Below are 27,496 nucleotides of genomic sequence, written 5' to 3' on the forward strand. Positions count from 1 at the left end.
ACAGGGGAAAGAAAAGCTTTGAGTACATGATCATAAATAATTTTTTAGACTGGTAAAACTATTCCATATAATACTGTAATGGTAGATACTTGCTACAATGTATTTGTCAAAACCCATATAACTTTACAGCAAAAAAGTAATTTATGCAAATCTTTAAACATCTCTTAAGAGGTCTGGAAATCCCAGGATTGAATATAGAATGTGGCAACATTATCTCACCATATTACAAATGTATGAAACAAGCTCACTGAGGGACATGGGAGTAAAGGTGCTAACCTAAGTAACTTTGACAATGAATGGAATCTCTGAGACTAAAGGCTGAAAGAAGCACACAGAAGCACTGCACTGTGGCTGATAAAATTGATGCCCAACAGGTATGTGGATTAATGATTCTGAAACCCTTATACGTGTATACTAGAATTGAACAAAAACTAAATTAATTTGAATTAATGTATATGCATGTAGAATTCGCAAATATATTTCTTTGCTCTGTCAGCAGAGAGGGCCTAGAAGCAATGATATTCTGGGAGCAGAGAGCCTACATAGCACCCAGATTATGGTTTCTGATAATTATTCTCTAATAAAATGAACCAAGGTTCTTTGGAGAAGTGGCTGATTGTAGAATGAGGACAGGAAATATTCAAGATAAACTTGGACTAATTTGTGCTGCAAGAAAATAAGAAAGTGCCAAAAAATAGTTGAAAACCTCCACAATGATGGGGTATACCAAAGAACATAGGGACTAACTGAAAGGGCTCCCAGTGAAAGAAGTATTGGATTATAAACATATGAAATAAAAATTCACAAACTCATACTGATATAGAAAATTATGGAATACAAACTATCCATCTGGGAACGGACTAATAACCAGAATATATAAGGAAGTCAATATGGTAGCGAAAAAAAGAAACCTAGCAATAATTCAATTAAAGATGGACAAAAGACCTGAATAGACATTTCTCAAAAGAAGACATGCAAATAAGCAACAGGTGTATGAAAAAATGCTCAACACCACCAGTCATCAGGGAAATGTAAATCAAAACCACAATGAGATATCATCTCACCCCAGTTAGAATGGCTAGTATCAAAAACCACAAAAAATAACAAACCCTCGTGAGGATGGGGAGAAGGAAACTCTTACACAGTGTTGGTTGGAATGTAAATTAATACAGCCATTATGAAAAACAGTATGGAGGTTCTTAAAGAAAATAGAACTACCACTGCTGGGTATACATCCAAAAGAAAGGAAATCAGTATACTGAGGAGATATCTGCACTCCATGTTTAGTGCAGCAATATTCACAATAGCCTGGATATGGCATCAACTTAAGTATTCATCAATGGAGGAATGAAGAAAATGTGGTAGATGTAAACAATGGAATATTAAAATGAAGTCCTATAACTTGTATCAACATAAATGGAACTGGAAATCATTATGTTAAGTGAAATAAGCCAGGCACAAAGAAATATGGCATGTTCTCATTCATATGTGGAAGTGAATCTCATGGAAGCAGAGGGTAGAATGGGGGTTATCAGAGGTGGGAAGGAAAGTGAGGGAGAGCAGAGATGAGGAGAAGTTGGTTAAGAGGTACAAAAATACAGTTAGAAGAAACAAGTTCTAGTATTAGTAGAGTAGGATAACTATAGTTAACAACATTGTATTTTATACTTTAAAAAGAGCTAGAAAAAAGATTCATAATATTCTCATCACAAAGATAAATGTTTGAAGTGACGGATATTCCAGTTATCCTGATTTGATCATTACACATTGTATACAAGTATCAAAGTATCACATGTACCCCCCAAATGTGTACAACAATTATATAGCAATAAAAACAAGGTTAGAAAATTAAAAGGGGGAGAGGAAATAAATGCCCTATGTAGACTAAATCCAAATAATTACTGTACATATTCTGCCCTTAGGAAGATGGAACATAACTCTCTACTTTTTAAGTGTGGGCTCTGCATGGTGGCCTCCTTCCAAAGAGTTCAGTATGAACAAGGGAGAAAAAAAAAAACTTGTAACTTAACAGAGGAGAAACCTGACAAACACTACCTCGCCAGGTGGTCAAGGTTAGCAATAGTGATGAGTCCTGTTGATTGTGATGTGATTAGAATGGCACTTTACTTCTGTGGGCTTCCTTCCAAAAATTCACAATACCAATCTAATCGTGGGAAAAAATGATAAAATCCCAAGTGAGGGACATTCTGCAAAATGCCCGACCAGTATTCCTCAAAACTGTCAAGGTCACCAAAAACAAGGAAAGTCTGAGAAACTGTTACAAGCAAGAGGAACCTTAGTCAACATGGTGACTAATGCGTGATGTATGAATAAAGACTGACTAGCTAATAATAGTGCACTGTCTTGGATCATTAACTGTGGCGCATCTATCATTGCAATAGAAGATGTTAATAATAAGGAGAATCGGATGCGGAGTATATAATGGAATGCTCTATTACCTTTCCAACTTTAGTGTAAATCAAAAAACTATTCTGAAATAAAGGTTTTATTTAAAAACAATAAGGGTTTTATAAAAATTTCTATTACTTTAAAAAGTACTGCTCCACCCTGGCTTAATAGACCTTGTAATAAGACCTGAATAGACTTTATTTTACACAAAAGATTAGGTACTCCAGGGATCTGACAGAAATGTACCATAAATTTTGTTTAAATATATTCTCACTGTTCAAAAGCAGAAATAAAACCAACATGCTTCTTAAAATGTATTACATAGCATATTTCAACATGGGAATCAACTGATGTGTTATCCTGTCCCATCAAATAGATTCATGTTTGTGCAGCGCTTCCTTAACCACCTCTATATAAGCAGAGGGTATTGTGATAATTCAAGGTAAGTTGTTTAAAAAAAAAAATCACCATTTGCAACTCCCTATCTGTATGAATATGGACTCTCTCCAAGCTATGTAAGCAAAAACCATGACAGATGTTGGCTGCAGGTTCATTTATCCTCAACTCTCTGGTATAATCTCAATTTTGAATTGTTTGTGTTTACTGAAACAACTTCATGAAGTGACTTTAAAAAATACAATGTAAAAATATATTCTATAATTTCAATATGTTATAAAGTACATTTATATTAATAAATATTATTATTTATATCCTGGAATGCTGTTTTATATATTGGTTCTATGTATTATATTTAACTATAAGGGGCATTTCTGTTGGTTTTTTAAAAAAAGCCTTGAAAGCTACTTTACTACAACAAAATCTAGTCTCTACTGCAACTAGGAATTGATATAATAAACAACTCATTTATGACTCTTGTCACATATGGCTATTTTCATTCAAAATTCTCTGAGTTCAGAATTAAAACTTGCATGCAAAAAGAAAGAGGCCTGAAACTTAACAAGCAAGATAGTGTAGACTCCCAAGCCAATTACTAGTAAACAGTGTTTCTTTTCTGATAGGAAAGGTAAAAGGATAGGCAAAGGCCTGATTGTGATGTGTTGGGGGATGTTTTTTATACCTAACTAAATATCACATGAATCACTCTGTGAGCCTCAGTTAATGTGTCTATATGTAGGTATGAAAGTACCTGACCTGCTTAAAAGAGAAAGGGTGGGGACACCAAAGGCCCCGAGACTCCCTCGTGGTTCTAAGATCAAAAATGTTTTTGGTTTTTATCCAATTTATCAAATGACCAAGCATAAAGAATTGTGTGTGTTTGGTGCTATCCTAATTGAACAAGTTGCTTTTGTTCTTCCATTTCCTATTTTCTCATCTATTGCATCTTTTCTACATCCTTTCCTCTTTTCATCAACCCTGAATGCTCCCAATCCTAATGAGTTGCATCCCCCAATCTTATTGGTCCATAATTTTGTTTGAAAGTCAGATGTGATTTTTGGCCTGTGTAATATTTGATAATTAATTTTCCCCTTCCTATCTCCACGGCACAGCTGTCTCCTAGGTCCTCCTGCATCTCTGGCTGTTCCTTCGTGGTCCTCTGGGGTTCCTCTTTCTCTGACTCAGGCCTTAACAGAAGAAGCTCCCTAGGGCCCATTTTGATTTTCTACTCTTTTTACTTTTCACACACTCCTGGGTGACATAATCAATATCCGGGGCTTCGACTGTTAGGCAGCATGCAAATAACTCCAGAAGCTTAGATTTTCGGTCAGGATTACTCTAGTGAATTCCAAGTCTTTATTCAAGTCTGCTAAATTCTTCCACTTAGTTGTCTCACAAGTATTTCAGATTCTTCATGTCTGAAACTGATCGTATCATACCCACACCCAATTCCCAGCATATTATTACATCCCTCACCCAGCAAACCTGAAGCCTAGGAGCATTTTAGAATAAATTAGCACAATGCTGTGCTAACTTGCTGTGACGTCTATTTTGCTGCTCCTGCTTCTCCATTTCCAGACCCATAGTATAACACTCTTATTATTCTCACCTGGATCTTTCAACTAGTTTCTCTGTTTCCAGTCTGGCCTCCCCTTCAATCCATCTTTCTCTGTTAGCAAAAGAATTTTCTAAAATATAAGCCATTTCTTAATAACATCCAGCAATAGGATATTTTAGAATAGACATTCTTCTTATCTTAGGAAATAAAATCATCACCCCATTCCTATATGTGGCATCTACCACGACTCCACCGCCCCTCTGTCATTTTTAGAAAATAGATTTTTATTTTTATTTATAAATCAATACAATAATTGTACATGTTTATATAGTACATAGTGATGTTTTGATACATGCAATGTATAGTGATCCGATCAGGGTAATCAGCATCTCCACCATCTGAAATATTTATTATTTCCTTGTGTTGGGAACATTTAGTATCCTCTCTCTAGCTATTTGAAAATATATGATGTATTTGAAACATGTTCTTTCTGTCTGAGATCTCTCTCTACCCCCCTTTTTCATCATCTAGGCTTTCCTAACTGGCCCCATCTTATTTATTTATTCTTTCTCTATCATATATTTTACTAAAGTAAAATATAACCACTTATGTACTTATTTCAACTCTTCATTAGACTGTAAATTCCTTGAGGGCAGGAATGTGTCTTATTTGACTTTATGTTCCCAACACATAATTCAATTGCCTGATACATAGCCAACATTTAAAAATTTTTGCTGACTGAATGACACAAATAGGCACATGATTATTATTTTTTAAATAGAAGCACACCACATGCTATACAATTTATCACCTCAGTTTATCTACTTCAGGAAGTCCTGATTTTCTTTTTTCTGTAGGGAACAATTTGTAACCAAAGAGCTTTTATTTAGTCAGCCAAGCAATAATAATGAAAGGAAACAATAAATGAATTCACCCTGCTACTAAAAGAAAGGTCGATCTTGTGTATGATAGATGATCATTCATAAAATTCCGTACTCAATCTTCAGAATTTTAATCAAATTGTGGAAGTGGAGGCAAGAGAAAAAGATGATTTTTGTCCCATTTATCAAAGCTATGTTCAGAAGGAAACAATAAGCAGCAGCCATTTGGGGGTAATGCTGGACAGGAAGAGGTCGAAAGCAGGGAGAGAAAGAGATGATGTTTTAAAAAGTCAGACGCTTTCATTTTAATGGTCATTTTTTATTGGCAAGACCACTGTGGTCTTTCTACCAGACTGTGTGCTGCTCGTGACTGACAGGAGCAAAGAAGACTGTGAGAGGGAGTGACTCAGCTAAAGAAAACTTCAAGAGTTGAAGGTGCCACATAAAACTGGTTTTTCAGTTATTTAAGTTATTGAGGTTGAATATAGGCCAGTATTAATAATTGTTAATAATTTACTGACAAATGAAGGGCTGTAAAAAGAACATATTTAGTATACTCATCCACAAATATATCCAAAAGCATATGAAATAGAATGCTTTGTATGTTACTAGAAGTGTCACATTTATTATAATAATTATTATTATAAACAAAAGGCTACCTTGAACACCATAGCCTATGAAGAAAAAAAAAAATCCATGAAAAGATACAAATCAAATCAATTATAAACACTTAGAAGAGTAAATGGTACTAGGATGTGTGTGTGTGTGTGTGTGTGTGTGTGTGTGTGTATATGTATATATAAAAGACTAGAGTATATATACACACACACACGGAGGTATATATATTATATATACATTTGAGTGGAGATATATACGCACACTATGTATATTTTCTGTCTCTATACATACACATATATATACACACATATATATGTATATAGAGAAGCATATATGTGTGTATATATATATGCTTCAGTCTTTGAGGGTGTCTTATGATGAATGAAAGTTCTTATTTTAATGACATTTAAAGGCAATTTCTACCTTTATAGTTAATGCTTTTTGTCCCGTTTTAAAAAACCCTGGCATATCCCAAGGTCATAAAGATATTCTTTTATGTAGCCTTGCAAAAGTCTTATAATTTTTTCCTTCCTTCCTTCCTTCCTTCCTTCCTTCCTTCCTTCCTTCCTTCCCCTTCCTTCCTTCCTTCCTTCCCTCCCTCCCTCCCTCCTTCCTCCCTCCTTCCTCCTTCTTTCCTTCCTTCCTTCCTCTCTCTCTCTTTTTTTTTAGACATAGTTTTGCTCTTGTTGTCCAGGCTGGAGTACAATGGTGCGATCTTGGCTCACTGCAGCCTCCACCTCCCGGGTTCAAGCAATTCTCCTGCTCAGCCTCCCGAGTAGCTGGGATTACAGGCATGTGCCACCACACCTGGCCGTCTTTCTTGATTTGACTTCAATTCATCAAAAATTGCTTTGGGGAATGGTAAGAAGTAGGTTCCTACACAGATACCTAACTGGCTCAGCACCAGTTATTAAAAGAACCATTGTTTTCCTATAGCCTTGCAGAGGCATTCTTGTAACAAACCAAATGTCTGCATGTGTGGGTCTATTTCTGGCCATTTTCTTCTGGCTTATTGGTCATATTTTCATCCTTGCATCATCACTGTGCTGTCTTAATTATCTTGCTTTAAGGATTTCTGGCAATGGAGGTGCTTCCACATGAGTCTTCTTCATGATTATTTTGGCTAGTCTTCTAATTTCATATTTATTTTAGAATAAGCTTATAATTTCTACTCTCAAACCTTGCTGGGATGTTTATTAGTATTACAATGAATCTATGGATTAATTTGGGGACATCTCTGCAATATTGACTCTTTTAATATTAAATACTTAAATAGAGGTATTGAATGATTTCAGGTTTTCTGCCTCCCTCCTTCTGTCTTTGACTCCTATTAGCAACAGACAAATCGCAATGCTGATGTTAATATAAAAGTCATATCTTGTCCTTCCCAATCCCCATCCTTTTCCATCATGTTCTCCTGCTCCCTCTTGATTCCCACCTGTCTCCAGCAACCATGGTTTTCTTGCTGTTCCTCAAACATTTCAGGTGTGCTCCCACCCCTGGGCCTGCATGGACTGTTTTCTCTCCACATAACACCCTTTCTCCATATTTGTGTAAGTTTCCCTCCTTCTCAAGTCTTATTCAAGTTTTTAATTTCTCCAAGTTTTTATTCAGAAATAACTCCTCTGACAAATTAGGAGGGAAAGGATATTTCTTCAATTTGAAAACAAATATCTGCTCAAAACCTTTAGTAAATATCATAGGTGATGGTGCAATAGTAAATACTTTCCATTTGAGATTGATATGGGACAAACATATCTAGTAACATTATTTATTTCAGTATTTTATTAGAAATTCTAATATAAACAATAAGGCAAGCAAAGATATTAAATTTATAAGGATTGACAACAAAGAAATAAAAGTTATTACTCACAAATCACAAAATTTTGCCTGTAGAAAACCCAAAAATTCTACAGATAAACAGTTAGAATTTAAAAATGAGTTTCCCAACATCACTTTATATATGTTGATAATATCAAATTATTTGTATTTCTGTAATTCATCAGGAATAAGTTTTAATCATAAAAAGGATACCATATACAACAACAAAAACTAATACAAAAATAAATTTAATGGCCACAAGATCTCTACACAGAAAATTATGAAACATTGTTGAGGTAAATTAAAGAATATCTAAATAGAGAAATATATCATTGTCTATTGGTCCAAATTTAATACACTTTAAAAGTGGAGAAGACAGACAAACAAAAATTAAAATCTACAAGAACAAAAGTAGGTTTGGCAAACATTAATAACAGTGATAAACCCCTAGCAAGGTTAATCAAGGAAAAAACTAAGAGAGAAGACACAATTTCCAATATCAGAAATGAAATAGGGGACTTCACCAGTGATCCCCTCAATATTAAAATGATAACAAAATTCTGTGAACTACTTTATGGCAATAAATTAGACAAACAGCCGGGCGCGGTGGCTCACGCCTGTAATCCCAGCACTTTGGGAGGCCGAGGCGGGTGGATCACAAGGTCAGGAGATCGCGACCACAGTGAAACCCCATCTCTACTAAAAATACAAAAAATTAGCCGGGCACGGTGGCGGGTGCCTGTAGTCCAGCTACTCAGGAGGCTGAGGCGGGAGAATGGCGTAAACCCGGGAGGCGGAGCTTGCAGTGAGCTGAGATCTGGCCACTGCACTCCAGCCTGGGCGACAGAGCAAGAGTCCGTCTCAAAAAAAAAAGACAAACAAAACTGACAAGTTCCTTTAAAAACAATTTACCAACTCCCACGAAATATATACAAAAATAAATGAAAAGTCTGGATACCCCCATATCTGTTAAAGACATTGAAATTTTAATTAAAATTGTTCCCAAAGGATGGCGTTAATGGTACATTCTAAGGAACATTCAGGAAAGAAACAATGCCAATCTTCCACAGACTCTACTGATAATTACAGAAGCAGGAACAACATTTTCTTATCTGTCTAGAAGACTACCAAAGACATTTTTAAAAGAGAGACAAATGTGTCTCATGAATACAGATGCAAAAATCCTTAACAATATAAATAATCACATCCTGGAAAATATTTTTAAAAGTATTTTGAATAAAAGTAAAAGTAGAATATTTAATAAATATTCCATACTATCTGAATGTATAGTCAATTTAAAATTTTTAATAACTAGCACATTAAATTTAATAAATTGAATTATATTTAAAGTATTTAACCATTGAATATTAAAATCTATCATATGATGTCTAAAATACTTAATAATAAATATAATGAATAAAATATTTTTAAACACCTAGAATACAGTATTGTAAGTGAAGTTTATCTCAGGAAGCAAAATGTGTTTAGTATTCAAGAACCAATCAACATAATTCATTGAACTGATAAAGGAAATCATGATATTATTATCTCAAGAGATACAGAAAAAAACATGAAAACATTCAATTCCCATTCATGATACAAGAAAAAATACTTTCAGAAAAATCAACAATAGAATGCAAGATCCTCAATCTCATAAAGTATGTCTACAGAAATCATACAGCTACAACTATATATAATGATATAATGGTGAAATAGTTTACATTTTTATCCTACAATCAGGAACTAGACAGGGTTTCATTCTCATCACTTCTAATCAAAATTGCCCTGGAGGTCCTTAGTAATGAAGTAAGAAGTAGAATAAATAAATAGAAAAATAAATTATATTATTACATTATTTATCATTGTATAAATTCATTATGCAGTATATAAATGTATATATGTTATATATATGCAGTACACACACACACACACACACACAGTCTTTATTCAGAGATCACATGGTTGTGTTGCTAGAAAATCCTGAGAGATCTGCAAAAGAAATATTAAGACTAATAAGTGAATACAGCAAGATCACAGAAGACAAATTGTACCATATGAAAATATCAATTGAATTTCTATAAACTATTCACATAAAAATATAAATGAAATTTAAAAGCATGATGTATAATAGCATTAAAAATGTAGGGCTGTGAGGAAAAAAATCAATAAATTTAACAACCACAAGGTTTCTACACTGAAAACTACAAAACATTACTAAGAACCATTTAAGAAGACTGAAATAAACAGAAACATACTTGTGGGCTGAAAGACTCAATTTTGTTAAAATATCAATTCTCTTCAAATTAGTTGAACAATTCAGTACAATCCCAATCAAAATTTAATAAGGCTTTTTGAAGTGATTAAAAAGCTGATTCTAAAATTTATATAAAAATGCAACTGAGCTAGAAAAGTCAGAGCATTCTTGAAAAACAAGTATGAAATTGCAGCTCTTATGCTATCAGGTTGCAAGGCTTGGTATAAAGCCACAGTTATCCAGGCAGAGTGACAACAGTCTACAGAAATGAACTTACATATTTATTGTCAGTTAACTTTTCTAAAGGAAATTGAATGGGGGAAATAATTGTCTTTCAACAAATTACTCTATACATAGAGAGCAATTCTAATTAAAACCCAAATGAAATTTTGAAACTGATTCTAAGGTTTATTTCGAAGAAAAGATGCAGGAAAATAGTCAAGGACATTTAGATAGTTAAGAGTAAGTAGTAAGAATTTGTTTTATCAAATACTAAAAAATATTTTAAAGCCTTAATGACATAGTTTGATTTATGTAGACAGAAGAAATCAATGAAAAATATTAGAGAATTTCTGTAAAACTTTTATCAGAACAATAAAGAAAAGACGGTTTCAGGACAAGTAACTCTACTTGGGGAAAAAAATAGTTTGATCCCCAAGCCATACTATATATACAAATATATTCTGTAGATATCTGAATGTAAAAAAAATTGAAAAGAAATGCATTCACAAAATATAATAAGCTGTTGTAAATAAATAAGAAAGTGTCCAAAAACTTACTATAAAATAAATGAAGGTTATAAGTAAGCAGAAGAAATAGAAATAAACTATAAACAAATGAAATAAGCTCATTCTTTTCCCCCTAAAAGTTTCCATGGCCCCTGGGTTTGGTCCTAAATGATGATTAGGGATTTCCAAGCTGGGCAAGATGGAATAGGGTGAGGTAAGTTATTCCAGGGATGGTAGCCAGGATAAGCAAATGAAGCTAACAATAAAAATACCTGGTGCTCCAAGGTGAGTACAATTAGCTATTGAGAGTTTATCCTTAGGCAATAGGGAAACATGAAGTTTCTGATGAGCAGAGGGATATTTAGATTTGTAATATTAGCAAAGCTACTCTGACAACAGCGGAATTCGAATTTGTGTATGAGGAGATGCAAACGTGGAGACTATTTGTGTGACTAGTGCACTAATGCAGGTGTGATAAAGTCCTGAATTATAGCAGCAATCAGTATCATTGAGGCTGAGAAAGGAAAGTTGCAGCTGATGAAACTCAGTGACTATAAGTGCTGAGAGCTGAAGGAGAGAAAGAGAGAGAGAGAGAAATTGAGGATTGGTCCCAGATTTTTCTGTGAGAGTGCCAATTGCTGAAACAGACATTCCAGGAGAAGTAAGCTTGCTAGGTTAAGTGATGATAATGAGTTTAGATTTGGCTGTACCTAGTCAGATGGGTAGAAACACAACTGATCGCTAAACGTGAAGGCTTTTCACCTCTCGTCTATGAAAGCAAAAAGAAGATGGTGATGAATTTGAAGTGAATCATCAATAACTTCAGTGATTTGGGGGGTAGTCCCATGACCATTATAGTTGATATGATACTTACTAAGTTAAAACTTTATGAAACTGCTAATATTGGGCCATTTTTGTTTTATAAGAAGTGACAGTTTCACAGGGTTGATCAAATAGTTTGCTGGCTTTGGGAAGAAACTTGTGAGGTATCTTCCTTAGATTTCACAAAGGAAATAAGGATTATTGTTAAGTGTTGAAAATAATGTTTTAAGAGAAATAAAATGTGACAACATGTATCATCAAAAACATCTACCTTATGTTAGTTGACTTACAAGGTGTCACTCCCCATTCTCTTGGGACAAGTTAGTGGTACCCAATTAAGCCAGTAGAGAGCTTGGACCCAGGAGGCGGTGGGGATTTATCAGGACTTGACATCCAAGAACTCTGCTAGAGGAACTGGATCCTATCGCCCTTATTTCTCCTGAAACTCCATACCAATGTTCCATAGCAGTCACCATGCTGTGCAACAACTCCTGGGAATTTAAAGAAAAAGAAGAACCTGATCTAATAACTGCTGAAAATATCATTTACCTTCATGTAATTTAAACTGAGGAATTCTTCTTTGTTAGCTAAAAGAAGGAGCAAAACATTTTGGGGCTTTTCAAATAGAAAGAAAAAATACTTGAAGGAATATTATTTTTCCTGGTGACTGATGCCAGGAACATTTTGTTTTGATAAGTTCAAATCCGCCATCATTATATTAAGTCAAAATAGAGTTTTTGACTAAATTATACATTTCTCCCCTAAGCTGCTCCTGCTCTCTGAAACTGACATACTTTCAGATCAAAATTCTGTCTTTCAGATTGATACCAACATTAGTATAAACTAAATAAAGAAAAATGAAAATATATTCATGCAGCTGTTTCTGCATATCACCTTTAATCTTCCATCCACTTTAAAATATGTGCTTCTCAAAGAGGAAGAAAGAGAAAGAGAGACAGAGAGAGAGATCTATTTTTGCTTTATGTGAATATAAAAGTAATTTGTTGCCATGGCGATATATTTTTTTCCATCCTGTATTTTCCAAACACAGCCTTTGCTTCAGGTTTTGGGTAAACAGTCTCTCTCGCTGTCCTCCATTTACAATGTCATGCTCCACTGACCACTGCAGGTCAAACACAAGCTAGTCTACAAGATCAAACATCACATTTGACAGAAATTTTTACTTTTTGGTGCTTGTATCAGTATGAGCCTCTTGACAGAGTCAGGGACAGGGTATTTCAGATTCCTGAAACCCTTCATTTGGCAACTGCTAAAGTTTAGTGTTCCAATTTCCATATCTTTCTTTGCAAAAGAACCATTGCTTATGTTAACCGTATGAAATCCAACCTGGTCAATGTTTACCTACCATTACATTCGGCAGCTAGCTGGTCTACAGAGATTGTCTATAGACATGCCCAAAAGTTTATAGACTCTTTTGTCTACTAAAAAGTTGCTACTAAATTTTAGTAGGTAGCAAAATTTTAGTTGCTTTGTAAACAAACAAAAATCAGAGGTTTACTTGTTTTCTACTTAAGGAAAATATAGCAGAAGAAATAAACAGAGCTTGGAGAGTCAATTCATAGGCCCCAAGAAATTAATTAAATCAACAATTAAGGGGAATTACCTTAAAGACACAGCAGATTAAGGAAGATGGGAAAAAAGAGGTGTGATCAGAGAACTATGTTAGTTCAGGATCTGGAGATGTACTGTCTCTTTGGTGGTGGTGGGAGGTAGGGAGGGCAGGGCAACAGGGATGGAGAAGAGAACTGAGAAAGGTGGACAGGTAGCAGCAAACACAGGCCATTGTGCAATAGGTGAGCGATTTTAATTCTAATATTATTTAAAACAACAAACCAACATTACTGGTTAAAGCCAAGGGTCACTTATAAGTTCATCTGTATAGTCTGTTCTTAGATAGGACAAAAGGCATGAATTCGCAGAAAAGATTATTCATAAATAAGTTAAATATTTTGTGGACATTTATGTGGGACAGGCACTATGTTAGCCTTGATAAAGGTAAATATAAAATCAACAGAATCAACTGAAAGAGGAGATAATATGTCAACATGAAAACATAACTAATTATACAAAAGCCACATGAATTATACAGAGAGATGAGGCTTACTGCAGTTTCAAGGCAAAGAATCAGAGACCACAATTACAGCTAGCTTTTGAACAGGCTGAATTTAGAGAGATGCAAAGAAGAGGGAAAAGGAAGGCCTCTTCTCCTCTGAGTGCCCACCAGTGGATCATACACAAAAGAAAGTAGTTGAATGGAATAGAGAGTTGGACTGGACACCATGTCTTAGAGTCAAGACTGAAACAGGCTTCTTACCTTCTACTTAGAATCCTACTGGACCTGCAAAATGGACTCAAAAACTTCTGTGCCCACTCAGCTGGAGGAAGGAGGACCTCAAAATGCCTTACAGATTCATTTAGGGGCAGGAAATGAAGTGAGGTAGTTACCTCTCAATAACAGGCTCGTGTTTGACAGAGCGCTGACAGTGAAAAAGGAAACGTGCACCTGGTCTGGCTGTAGGCACCACCACTATGACCACCGATAAAATGGCTCAATGGATGCCAATTTCTAACAACATTCACCATGGCCCTTTCCTCTGTGAGGAATGTGGGCATCAGAGAGGCTGTGAGTTTTACTATTGATGCTCTCCTAGGTAGAGAGCAGGGATTTGGGATATTACCCTCCAAGAGTGGAGGCAGGAAGAAAGGAAAAGGGGAACAGCTGCTCTCTCTTCTCTCCCTACCCTCATTCCTGCCTAAAGCTAAGCTCTAAGGCAGTTTTTTTCCATATGCCACCTAGGTGGATCTTCATAGTAACTGAATGATAGAAGTGTAATTGGCTCCGCGTTGCAGGTAAAATGAGACTTGGGGCTGGAGTGAAGAAATGTGCCCAAAATTAAATGACAAGAAAGTGAGGACACCCAATATTTTAATTCATACTCATAACTCCAAAATACATACTTTGCATACATGTACACACCAGGGAGGTCCAGCTGAAGGCAGGAAACCTATAGGAGACAGTGAGAGCTAATCTGCAAAGACTCAAAGCAAGACTGAGGAACTTAAACTTGTTTTTCAGGCACTCGGAAGCATCTGAAGCATTTGTTTTTGAGCACGGGAATGACTCAGCACAGCACTTTAACTGATTTTGGGTAAAATTCAGCCCAGAATGTGTATAACATGGGATGAAAATAAGCCATGTTGCAATTAAAAGCTGTTAATAATAATTTCAAAATAGATTTGGAGGTTATGAATGATTCATCATTATATGGCTTGCTATTGCTCACAACAAAGTATCCTCAAATTTGCTGGCTTAAACCCACCGTCATTTATGACAGTTTATATATCAGCAGGATGGCTGGGCTTGGCTGGGTGGTTTTACTTTATGCCCAAGTTGCTGGGCAGCTCAGCTTCTCACTGCAGATCTGTGGGCTACATGGGATGGCTGTGCTTCATGTGCCTCTCATCTTCCTTGGCTCAACGATTTCAGAAAAGAAATGTTCTTCTCATTGTGATGGGCATGGCCCCAGACAGCAAGCCGAAACCCACAGATCTTGGAAGGTCTGGGTTTGCATATGGCTCCCTCACTGTCTCTTCCACCTCAGTTTATTGAACAGCATAAATCACTTGGCTAAACTTAAAGTTCAACTTGAAGGATCAGGGAAATATTCTCCATCCTTTTCCTGGGAGGAACTGAAAAGTCACATGTCAAAGAGTGTGACCATAAGGAGGAGTGAAGAATGGGGCTAAAAATAAAATTGTCATCGTCATCATCATGAATTACCACTGTATCAAGTACTGAGTGGTTCTGAATTTACAGGTTCGATTTGAGAGGTTATTATTTTTAGTTAAGCCCAAAGATAGTAATACAGTGAGAAGAGTAAAATTTAATTTCCTGCCTCTGGGGCCTTGATTTCCCTATATATAAAATGAAAGGTATCAACTAGGTAATCTGTATGGGTCCTTTGAATTCTATGATCCTAGGCTTCTAGACTCATATTCCTTTAAATGATAAACGCACAGACATGGTCAAAAGAAATTTCTGATTGAATGTATAGTATATAACAACTTAATGGAGAAATACTTAGAGAAACTGTATACAAAAATTTAGAAGAATTCCAATTATAAGTTTAAATGTCAGTTTTGATTAGAAAACTTGTACTCTTCACAGGGTAATCACAACTAAGACTTTGGAGTCACCTGTCCCTAAATACATATTTAATATCAACTTTATATGAAGGAAAATATGGACGGAATATCATTATTGTGAAGCCGAATAGTTCAAAAGTTCTCTTTTAGCAAACATCCTTAGATTTTTTAAGCATTACTTGAAATAGCAGAACATTGAGAAAATACATTTGGGCAACCCCAACATGAAACTTTTTATGGCTCTGGAACCCCTCCTTCTTCCCAAACCTCTCTATATTATTGTTACTGTTATTATTATTATTATTACTATTATTATTATTATTTTAGAGACATAGTCTCACTCTGTTGCCCAGACTGGAGTGCAGTGTGACTCGACCATAGCCCACTGCAGCCTCAAACTCCTGGGCTCAAAAGATCCTCCCACCTCAGCCTGGGACTATAGGCATGCACCACCACCCCTAGCTAATTATCTTATTATTTGTAGAGATGGGATCTCACTATGTTGCCCAGGCTGGTCTCTAACTCCTGGGCTCAAGCGATCATCCTGCCTCGGCTTCCCAAAACAATGGGATGAAGGCATAGGCCACTGTGCCAGGTCCAAAGCCTCTCCTTGACAACAAGGACTGCTACTCTTGGGGATTTTCTGACATGGGTGGGGATAGGGGAGCAATGGGAAGGAAGCCCAGTGCAGGGATCATGAAGGGAGCTGCTGCTGGCAGTGCACCACTGCTTCATCAGGCTATGCTGACGGGGTCATCACATGAAATACTGTGTCTATTAGCCACCATCTCTTCTCGTTGCAGCTATGCATTTCCTTCCATGCCCTCCTCTTGTTTCCTTCCATCATCCCTTAATTTTTATTTACTTTGTAGGAAATGTGATCTCTCAGTTGGAGTTTCAGGAGTGGATATTTTGGCCACATATGACCTTCTTGTTTATGACCCATGTCCTTTAGTTTTCCAGGACTACCATGCACTTTTAAGATTTAACTCAAACTGGGTTATGCCCATTACATACGTAAAGGGAACCCAGCATCATTTCTGTTGACTCCGGGGATTTACGGGGGTCCCAACCACTGCTGCATTCTTGCTGTCCCTTGAGCAGCTCTGCCTAGGACATGCTCTCCCCTTCCACACCATGCGGTCCTGCTGACCAGCCCCTGCCTCCTCCTTCTCTATTCTGAAGTTACACACACAGTAGGCTAGGAGTTGGGTAAATTTTACTAAAATGTTGGGAAGGTGGAGGGGCTGACTGTACATACCACACTGCAGATAATGTGACAGGAAATAGTAGACAGCTCTGTCCTGAACAGTCTTTGAGCCACATTCTCTAATGGGCCTTTCTCTAGACGGTCTCTCCACTTGAGTCCTTGCTGATCTTACAAAGCTCTCCTCTCCACTGCACCTTGGCTGCCTCTCAAAAAACAACAAAAGAATCCCAGGCCTTCTAGAACAATTCACTGCAGACCTTACCCAAAATTCAATTCTAAGCTGACTTAGATATACCTGCACTATACAGGTGTATCACTTTTATATTTTATACCGTATGTGTATTGTACCTTTTCTATGTTTAGATGCACCTGTACTTACCATTGTGTTACAGTTGCCTACAGTATTCAGTACAACAACTTTTGTGCAGGTGTTTAGCCTAGGAGCAATGAGTATGCCATGCAGTCTAGGTGCATAGCGGGCTCTCCCGCTAGGTTTGTATAAGTACACTCTGATATGTACACGATGAAACCACCTAACAATGTATTTCTCAGAACATATTTTCGCCATTAAGTAATTTATGAACATACTAAACCATGAGATTTCTGTTTTAGGACTGCATACTTCAGCAGCACAAAACCTTGAAATAACAGTATTTTCCTAATCTGGGCTCAAATGCTTTGATAGGACTGTCTTCTTCGAATATGAATGTTGCCAATGCTACATTTCACATTTTGTCATCCCCACACCACCATTCGAAGCAGGAGTAGCTACAGTCACTTTGCTTTTGTAGTTTTTTTTTTTGAAAAACATTTTTATTTCTGATACAGATACATAAGATATCTCAGACAGACGAGTGAAGGTCATTCTCAGTGGATAGAATAAGTCACCAGAGTCCATACTTAGAGGCAAAGATCCTGGGAGATTGCTGTGGAAGCAGCCCTACTTGTGCTACATCCATCTAGGCAATTAAGGGAAGAAGAATCTGGAAATGTACATTGGACCAGGCTAAAGAGGCCTGGATGACAGGCATTTGGACTTCCTTTTGTGAGTAATGGAGAGCCAATGATTTTTTTTTTTAGTAGAATTTTTTTCATCTTTGTGAATTTGCTTTAGGAGAAATCTCACGAGTAGGATGAAGTTGATGAGTATGGCCAAGAGGGAAAAGGGAGAAAGAAAAATTCATAGGAAGACGATTGCTGGAGTTCCTTTGTATACATTAAATGTGAATAATAAATAGAGAATTCAAGCAGTTTCTTTTAACACCTTGGTTATTTGCTGACCATCCTTAAAGGCCTGGAAGATTATTTAGCTTACTGTTTCAGTGAATTGAGGAATATCGTGTGGGTTGAAAAAGCGATAGCTATTATTCTGATTGGGTAACTCTCAAAAAAAGCAATAAGAAATTTAGGAGTTAGAAAGATCTTATTAACTAATACATCATGATAAAAATACTTTGGTAATTTCTACAGAGTATAAATTTGTTTGCAAGGGAACCAAAAGGCATATTCACACGGGTTTATGCAGGAGTGACAGAAGTGGCTATCAAGGCCCCTCAAGGCAGCCTCAGACAATATAAAGATTAAAATTCACTTTCCATTAGAACCATCTCCCACCAAATATCACAACCCTAAGGCTTCTGAACGGCGAAACTGGCTTCCAAAGAAGAGCAATTCATGCAATTCAATATATCACCTCCTCAGTCTGGACGTCAGACTCCAAATCTGGTGTGTGTGTGGGGTCAGCATTTTGGTAGAAGGAGAAGGGAGTGGGTCTTCAGAAGACTTTCACTTTCTCCCTCACACTACTTTTCTGTATTGTTTTCATTTTTTTGTATGCATCACTTGATTTACAGTAAACAAATAGCAAAACAAATAAGTCACCTCAGGTTGCAAAGTTAACCTTATTGTCTAATAGTAACCCAACGGGGAGTCTAAAATTGAGAGACTAAAAAGATAAGAGCTGTGTTATACCTCTGCTTTAACGCTGCTCAACTACTTGGAAGTGGAGGAAAGAGGAGTAGGAGCTAAGGGAAACTGTACTTAACATGGCTTCTGGAGCTTCTGTCTTTGTTCTTTGGTCTGTTGCATCTCTCTCAAAAGATCAGCTGCTTGGATGAATCAACATAAATAGTTTCACACAATTAGCAGGAGATCTGACTTACAGCCACCTTGTACCAAATTCTGCTTCAGCATCAAAGCGTGTTGGTGTAGTTCTGGTCTATGTAGCAAGCCCTAGAAAACAAGAGGAAAAGGAGAGAAGTATATTTACTAATGTGAAGGAAGGTACATTTACTAAGAACAAATATTTTCTCTAGCCCTGTGATATGTACTTCCCTTATGTTAACTAAGTAATGCTCATCAACAGCCATTGTATAGGTAAAGAAACTCAATTCAGAGAGGTTGGGTGATTTATCAAAAATCACACAGTAATTGAAGTCATTGTTTTTTTTAGCATCCTTCTCTTTGTGTCCAGAATCCATACTTTTCCCCATACAACATGCTACTCATTGGTTAAAGTACAATTCCTTGTGATTTATCTGAAGTGACTGAGTGTGTATATCCCAGAAAAGACAGAGCCAGGAGCTGGACACTGTATCAGCACCTCCCTTTCCTGCCAGAGCTCAACTTGGCAAAATTATTCCTGGAGGCTGGGCTTCAGAATGATAAAGCAGTCACCAAGTAGGGGTTTTATTTATTCATTTTTATTGAATTGGTGCAATTACTCAGGCTGAGCCGTAAGTAAACATCCTGCCAGAGACACACAGGGAGGGAAGACTAATGACAATAAATTCCTAGTTCCTTTAAAGTTGTTTGATGTAATTCTGGTTGGCAGTCCAGGGAGGGTGCTGTTTTCCTGTAGAGTTTTTATTACGATTGCTGTGAGTTGTTTGCCCTCGTCTCTGACTTTGCATGCTCACTGCTCTCTAGGTTCAGAAATAACTCCATTGCTGACTTTAAAGTGAAGAAAGTAATGCCTGGAAAAATGCTGTATGAATTAAAATAACTAGATATGTTCTGTCAGCAAAACAGGAGCATTGAGTTGGTCATACGCAACTGGAAGAGGGGCAAATCCATGCCGTGGGTGGAGCCCCATCTAGATCTTATGAGAAACAAGAATGTACCTTCCTCCCCATGATTTCCTCTCCACTCCCAGCCCACAGTCCACATTTCCTGCATGACTGACTTCACCTTGGTTCCAATGGCCAGGTCTCCACTGCCAGGGCCCAAAGGTTTGTGCCAATTACTGTACCTTGAGAGTTGAGATGAAGGTGCTTTTCTCCTGAATTACTTGGAAAATTGCCTCTATTTCCTTTTTCATGTTTTACTAGACTAGGCCTTAGCCGAGAGGGTCTAGCCCAAGTAGCCCATTACTGAATGTCTCCTGCAGGGCCATTGCCAAAATGGCATTGTGAGGTCACTGCAGTCTATTTTAGCTGCCAGAATATGATTGCTTTGAACGTTGATAGTTTCTTCCCTCTGAACAGCCCAAGCTACTTGTCAAATATGCAAAAGGGAAAATGGAGAGTACCTTGCGATAATTAGGTGTTCCCATATTTATCAACTTGGATATGCACAGTCCAGAAGTTCAGGTGTGTTTTTAATGTTGTACAATTTATGAAGAGGGTCCTTGATCCTCTTAAATAAGAGGGACCTCATAAGGAGAGCTTACTAAGCTTTCAGATAAGACCCTACTGAAGCTATTGAAATTGACCTGATTGTTATATATGCAAATTTCTGAAGATTCAACACAGGGACAATGTACATTGAGTGCCTGTGTACTGTTTTTCTCTTCTCTCATCCAGTTCTCAAAATAACCCCATGATCAAGCATTTAGCCCTCCTTTTTATGGAGGCCTGTCTCTAGACCATAATCTCTATTGGAGCCCAGAGGGCGCAATTTATTCACTGCTGTGTTGATGGGAGCAAACATAGGTCTTGCTTATCATCGGTCTTGCTTATCATGAATATTTGTTGAATTAACTCTGGCCTTCCGTTGGATGTTTAACTGTTGAACTGAACAACTTGAAAACACTGAAGATCAGAAAAATCAAGTGACACGCTCAGGTCTCCAAGTTATTAAATGGTGGGTCAGAATTCAGGCCAATCCCAGCCCCCTTCTATTGAGAACAGAACAGTGAAGAGCGTTTCCTGTAGATCATGTCTCCTGTTTCCCTCAGCACCTCTGCGAGTGGGCACCATTAGCGACAGGTTTCCAAGCCTGTGTGCTTTTTCTACTAGGGCACGCTGTCTCCCAACTCACAAGTCTGAGTCTTCTTGGTACTGACGCAGAAGCCTTTCTCATGGCTGACAGAAATGGCAGCTCAGTGACACCCAGGTGGAGAGTGACTGATTTATTTTTGGCAGGAGAGAGGCTGGCGTAGATCATTCATCCTCTGTGACTGAGAGATAGGTGGACCCTCATGTTCTCTCTTCTCTGCCTTTGGCAGACAAAAGATGTGACAGCCCTGACTACTTGGGAAGTTAGTTTGTGATGGGGAAGGGGCTTTTCTGGAATTAGCTAAAACGTTTCTCTTGTGAAGGAAACAGTTTTCTTAAGTCCCAGTGACACAAGAGCTGAGCTAGCTGCGCATTTGTCTGGGAATTTGATAAGAAGATGAGACAGGCTAGCCAGGGGGAAAGGCAACCAAGGGGGCAAAGCTGCAGGGATTTTGGCTCATGACAAAATTTGCTAAGGGACCCGAATGCCTAAAACAAGCAAATTCCAGAGCAAGAGAATAATCAAGAATGAGGAGGAATGTGGAAGAAGGGGTAGTGGCGGCAATATAAATATTAGCCAAGTTTTCTAATACAACTGATCTTTCCATGATTTTCACTTTTAGGCCCTAAATTATCCAGGTCAATACAGATAACACTGTAAATGTTTAACTCTTCTAATCAATCCTTTTTACCTAAAAATGTATAATTGAGGGAAGAAATAGAGCAAGTCGGTTACCCTTCTTTGCTCCAACATTTTGTCTCTGATCATTAGACCAGCACCTCAAAGCCTCATGTTTTAGTATTGAATATTCCTTTGTTTACCAGCACCTCAAAGCCTCATGTTTTAGTATTGAATATTCCTTTGTTTACCAGCACCTCAAAGCCTCATGTTCTAGTATTGAATATTCCTTCGTTTGTGAGTTGAGTCACCTTGGAAAATCCTTTTGGTCTCTGAACCTCAGCTCTTGCACCCGAGACAGTAGCGTAGGCTGTTTCCCTAGGTTTTTAGCTTGCCTTGAAGCACTAAATACCTAAATGACCTCAGACATCTTTCTTAGCTTCTCTGAACCTTAGTTTCCTTGTCTCTAAAGGGAAAATGATACCAGTGGCTACCTCTCTATGTCCGTGTAAGAATGCCATGCCCCTCGCAACACATAAAGTCTTGTGCAGAGGGCATGTCACAATAAATGTTTTCTATGGACACAACTGTGGGGCATCTTGGGGGTATTGCTCTGTTCCGCAGTTGTTGCCGGTATCTATTTAAAGGATGCACTTTGAAAACTTAATATGCATATGCACGTATGCATCTGTGCCTAGGTAAATGAGAACCACTCCTGTCATTACCCTATGGTTTTACATTTCTTATCTACTTGCTTATTTTTATCAAATTGCTTGATGATGCTATTTCTCCCTAAAGAAATAAGACCCCAATGTTAGGATCTCTGTATAGAATTTCTTTTCTGTTCTTTAATATCACTCAATAATATTTATGTCATTTTGCTGTTTTCAAAGCCCTTTCAAAGACATCTCAATCACTCCACACTGCAATCCTGAATGGTACATGTTGCTGTAATTCTTCCCTCACAGATGAGGGAACTGGGGCTCAAGGAGGTAATTTATTTAGCATCCCTGGGGGGTGGCAGGAAGCGTGTAAGAGGAGGCATATCTTTGTTATAAACCTAGATTTTTCAATTCCAAGGTATGTATTCTCCCCTCCTTTAAAAGGCTGTCTCCTATGAGTGCTTCCTGGTCCTCTGTGCAATCAGTCTGGACTCTGCAAGGGGCTGGGCTGCTCCTTAGCAAGGCAGGAGTTCAGAAACACCATCTGACTAATACGGGGACTTCACTGAGTTCCCCACTCCTTGCTGCCTCTGTTTCCCCTCGCTCTGTGCAGATTCCCAGTGCTCACCCGTCACGCGGCCCTGAGCATGGCCACATGGGACTGCACAGTGAATGACATGATTGGAGTAGCAGCTCAAGGTGAGCTATTTTTAAAGTTCCTACTTTGCTGAATTATTGCAATCATTGCACCGCCATCTATGCTGTGTGGGGTTGCCCTCAGAGGGCAGAAGACCAGCAGCTAATCAGCTGTCCCTTGCTCCTTGGAAAGATTTGAGAATCATGCCATAGCAGCTAAAGAGGAACCCGCACACCAAAGGCTCGGCCTCTCTCTCGGTTTCTAACTTTGTATTCCCATCCAGGCGCACTCCGCTCCACCGAGGCGAGGGGTCACAATACTCTCCACAGTCTCTCAAATCACTCCACAGTAATACTCTTTATAGAGCCTATTATTGTCAGTAGAAAACAATTTTGAGGCCTGTATGTGATTAGGGCAGATGGCCAGCTGGAGGCATTTGAAGAAAATATCTTTTTACACTTCCTTTTATTGAATTTGGAGAATTCGTGGTTTAATGCAGAGTTTTGCACTGCATTTCAATACAGCAAAACTTGGAAGAAAATCTCTTTTAAAGCTACAGATGGATCTTGGTAACGCTTGTTAGACATAAACCGGTAATAGTTGTTAGACATAAACCGTTTCCCTGCACTCATCACAGGCCCTTCTCTAATCACGGTAATTCTCAACTTTGATTTCATTATTTTATGAAGGAAGACAGAAGAAAAGTGAAATACAATTTAATGAGTTCTTCGCTTATCCAGTGTGTCACAAGAGAAAACTAGAGGACAAAAACCAAAAAAATTAAAATGGCGTACTGTCAAGCTTTCTAGGTGTGAGATTTTTTTTGTATCTAAAATCACTGGTTATACAATTAATACATTAGTTTCTGATAAAAATGTAGTCAACCCTCAACAGTTTCTTCTCTTTATCCCTAAACCACTCATGCATGCTGCGCATATGGTGATGAATCAGGAACTTCCTAGCGATGCATTGCTTCTCCTCTTCTATAACGAGAGGAGATTTAATAGTGTACTTTTAGATCACTTTTATCATGTCCATGAATATATTGAGTCTCCCTTTTTTCTGGAAACTTAATTACACATGTCTGAAGGGCAGAGATCGTGGGTTAAGTTTCTTCTGTCGTCTCCATGCTTTGAGTGTAGCGAGAACGGATCTCACATTTGGGAGGCAGGAGATGGGCAGAGGCTTTAAGTGTCCAAATGCTGTAACGTACAAAATACGTGGCTCATATTCAAAGACAGCTTTTTGGTCCTTTAACCTGTGGGATGAATATTACCAAAAATGGGAAGTGAGAAAAAAATCTATAGAGAAAGAGGGTCTATTTTTGCTATGGGGTACCCATAAGCTGTTGGTCTAGATAATATTTCTTCCCATCTGTAGCTGAGACTGCTAGCTACTTCTGTTTCTGCTGCCAGCTTCTCCTTAGCACTCAGCTAGAACCTATTTCCCGGTTTCTTTTACAGTTTGATATGGCCACATAACTGAATTATAGCTAATGGAATGTGTGCAGAAGTCATGTTTGTCATATCTAGGCCTGGCATAAACATCTTCCACCCATGTTCTTCCATACTCTTTTCCCGTTTTGGCTGGCTGTGGAAGACAGGCAACAGAGAAGGCAGGGTCATGACCAGTTTGGTGCCGGGAAGGGAGCAGACAGTTCTCACTGAGCTGAGCCGCCCAGGAATATTTTGACTCATAAATGAGAAGTTTCAGCCGGTTGCGGTGGCTCACGCCTCTAATCCTAGCACTTTGGGAGGCCGAGGCTGGTGGATCACCTGAGGTCAGGAGTTTGAGACCAGCCTGGCCAACATGATAAAACCCTGTCTCTACTAAAAATACAGAAAAATTAGCTGGGTGTGGTGGCAGGTGCCTGTAATCCCAGTTACTCAGGAGGCTGAGGCAGGAGAATCACTTGAATCCGGGAGGCAGAGGTTGCAGTGAGCCAAGATCACACCACTGCACTCTGGCCCCCTGGGCGAAAGAGCAAAACTCCATCTCAAAAAAAAAAAAAAAAAAGGGTGAGAGAGAAGTTTCTATTATGTTGCATCATTACATGTGTGAGTGTATTTGTTACTGCAGCCTGACATCTTCTAACTACTACACCAGGCACCTATTGGATCAGAATAAATCCAACTTGTAGCTGAAAACAAAGAGATCATTGGACTAGGACTTTCAGTAACATTGGAAGGCACATTATCCACAGAGACAGAACAGACAATGCTGATGTGATTTTAAAGGCCCTACCTTTGCCATAGCATTTCTCAAAACATCATTCCGTAAAACTCCAGAGCAGAAGCTGAGTGGACCGTAGAATCTGCGGAAGCTTCAGTGCTGAATTAATGATAATGGATGGAAGAGCAACACTTTAGACTTCGGCAAGAAAAGTAATATGGGGCCCAGATGAATATATGAGCTGTCTGTGACTCTTCTAGGGAATAGGAAGGGGGCTTGAGAGTCGACAGTGCCAATGATACTCCTGTGTGTATATGTGTCGGTGTGACAGTGTATGTAGGTGGGCACTCAAAACCTTAGACTTTTTTCCTTACCTTTTCTTACCACTACCTTTGTTACGAGCCCTGTTTGGTGGATGTGCCCAAGTATATATGCTTGAGGGATGCAAGGGTTGCATGTTAATTACATCCTATGAAAGCAGAAGATAAAGAGAGTATGTATAATTATTATTTTTTGGTTCTGGAAGATGTGAGCTTTAAATCAACCAAGAGTTATGTAGCTGATATGCTTCTGTTTTACAAAAATGTCAAAGTTTTCTGCTTTCTAACTTTGTACTTTTAACCTAGAGAAAATTATAGTTTTCATCTAATGCAGAACGTAATGATTCACTGTCCTGTCTAGGTTTATTTGGCTAGTTATGAGATCTGGAGGCAATTTGAGATGTTCATTTTTATCACTGTACATAAAAATCTGATTAACAAGTACTCTTCAGTGATCTTATTGTCTTTCAGAAGCAACTCTCCTTTCTTACATTTTAAATTGCACTTTAATGTTTAAAGGAACCTGCCTTTCTTGAGGACTCTTTAAAGATGTTTGCTGGTCTGTTTATTGATGGAAAGTTCACAGGACGTACCTTTTTTCTTCTTATTCTGATTGTCTAAAGAAATAAGTGACACTTTTTTTATGTGCATGACTATGGTAAGCCTAAGAATGACCGCCTAATTCAAAAGTTACAAACAAGGCCCAGAGGGTGGTTTTTCTTTTTATTTTCTTTTTTCATTTGGGTCAAATCTTAGAAATTAATTAAATATCTGGTAGATCTGGCAACACTGTAGTCACATTTCCACCAGCAGTCATTGGCTGGACCTGAGTGGAGGCTGCTCTCTTTAGGTGGATCATGGGCTTCTCTGCAGAGTGTCTAGCACTTGTCCACGGTACACAGACCTACTGAAGTGGCTTCATTTATGTATATTTGCTGGCTCGTGTAGAGATTTTAGTTTACATCCATGGGGTTTACCTGTTAAACTGTGAATCTGTGTTTGTGTTTATAAGGGCATACAGTTGAGAAATCAATTAGTATAAATTTGTGTATCTGAAGATTTTAATCCATTAGCCATATGTTTTAGGTAGTTCAGCACCACAAAATAAAACTCTTTGCCATTCTAATTTGTAAAAGTGCATGTAAAAATTCAACATAAAATATTAACAGTATATTAAAAGACCAAGAAGTGTTTAGTCAATGCAAGAAACATTAACATGAGAAACGTATCATTGTAATTCATTACATTAACAGATCAAAAGAGCATAAAAATCATTCAATAGTTGCTAAAAAGGAATGCCTAGCCATGATTTCAAATGACAAAAAAAACCTTTTTCCAAAGTAGCATAGAAGAATATTTCTTTAATATTATGAAAAGTATCTACCAGAAGTCAGAACTGATATCAAAATTCATGGTGAAAAGCTGGGTGTGCTCCCATTAGGTTATAAAATAAGAAAAGAAAGCCTATTATCATCGACAACATTCAATGTTGTGTGGGAAATTCTAGCTAGTGCAATAAGGTGAGAAAATGAATAAATATGTATATATATAGGCAAGAATAAAATAAAATGAATTAAATAAGATGATTATGTTTAGCAAGGTGGCCGGATACCCAGATGAACTTAACGCATCACTAGTTTTAGCATCACTAGTTACTGTAGTGACAATAATTAATTACATGATAAATAAAAAAATCTCGTTCCCTCTAGTAATAAGAGTTTTAAAACTTTAGAAATAGGTTTTAAAAATATGGAAATATTTTAAGGAAAAAACTTAGAAGTGCCTACCAACATTAGAGGTATATGTATTTATGTTTTACTGCTCCATTACAAGTTACCACAAATTTTGTGGCTCAAAACATCACTCAATTTTTATTTCACAGTTCAGCAGATCAGAAGTCAGGGCATGGTGTAAATGGGCTGTCTGCCTTGGGTTTCACAGGGCTAACATCTAGGTGTTGGCCAGGCTGTTTTCTCCTCTGTGGCTCTGAGTTTTCTTCCAAGCA

The 27,496-nt window shown here is 37.7% G+C and overlaps 1 protein-coding gene and 1 long non-coding RNA gene across 4 annotated transcripts in view; one reads left to right on the forward strand and one right to left on the reverse strand.

Annotated features, from left to right (window-relative positions):
- Nucleotides 1-27,496, forward strand: part of RFC3 (replication factor C subunit 3) — a 206,511-nt gene that overhangs the window by 152,446 nt on the left and 26,569 nt on the right. The gene's annotated exons all lie outside the window — the stretch shown is intronic.
- On the reverse strand, nt 9,605-20,259 carry LOC103879160. Of its 3 annotated transcripts, none has more exons than XR_639626.4 (4): nt 20,115-20,259; nt 18,910-19,096; nt 11,778-11,978; nt 9,605-9,672 (listed from the first exon to the last, which is right to left on the reverse strand). It is a non-coding gene; the product is annotated as an uncharacterized LOC103879160 (long non-coding RNA). The 3 variants fall into 3 exon arrangements; XR_004178645.1 differs by having other exon boundaries at nt 19,027-19,096; nt 20,115-20,202; XR_004178644.1 differs by having other exon boundaries at nt 9,609-9,672; nt 11,759-11,978.

This window comes from Papio anubis, chromosome 15, assembly GCF_008728515.1.
Source record: "Papio anubis isolate 15944 chromosome 15, Panubis1.0, whole genome shotgun sequence".
In the NCBI taxonomy this organism is placed as follows: Eukaryota; Metazoa; Chordata; class Mammalia; order Primates; family Cercopithecidae; genus Papio; species Papio anubis.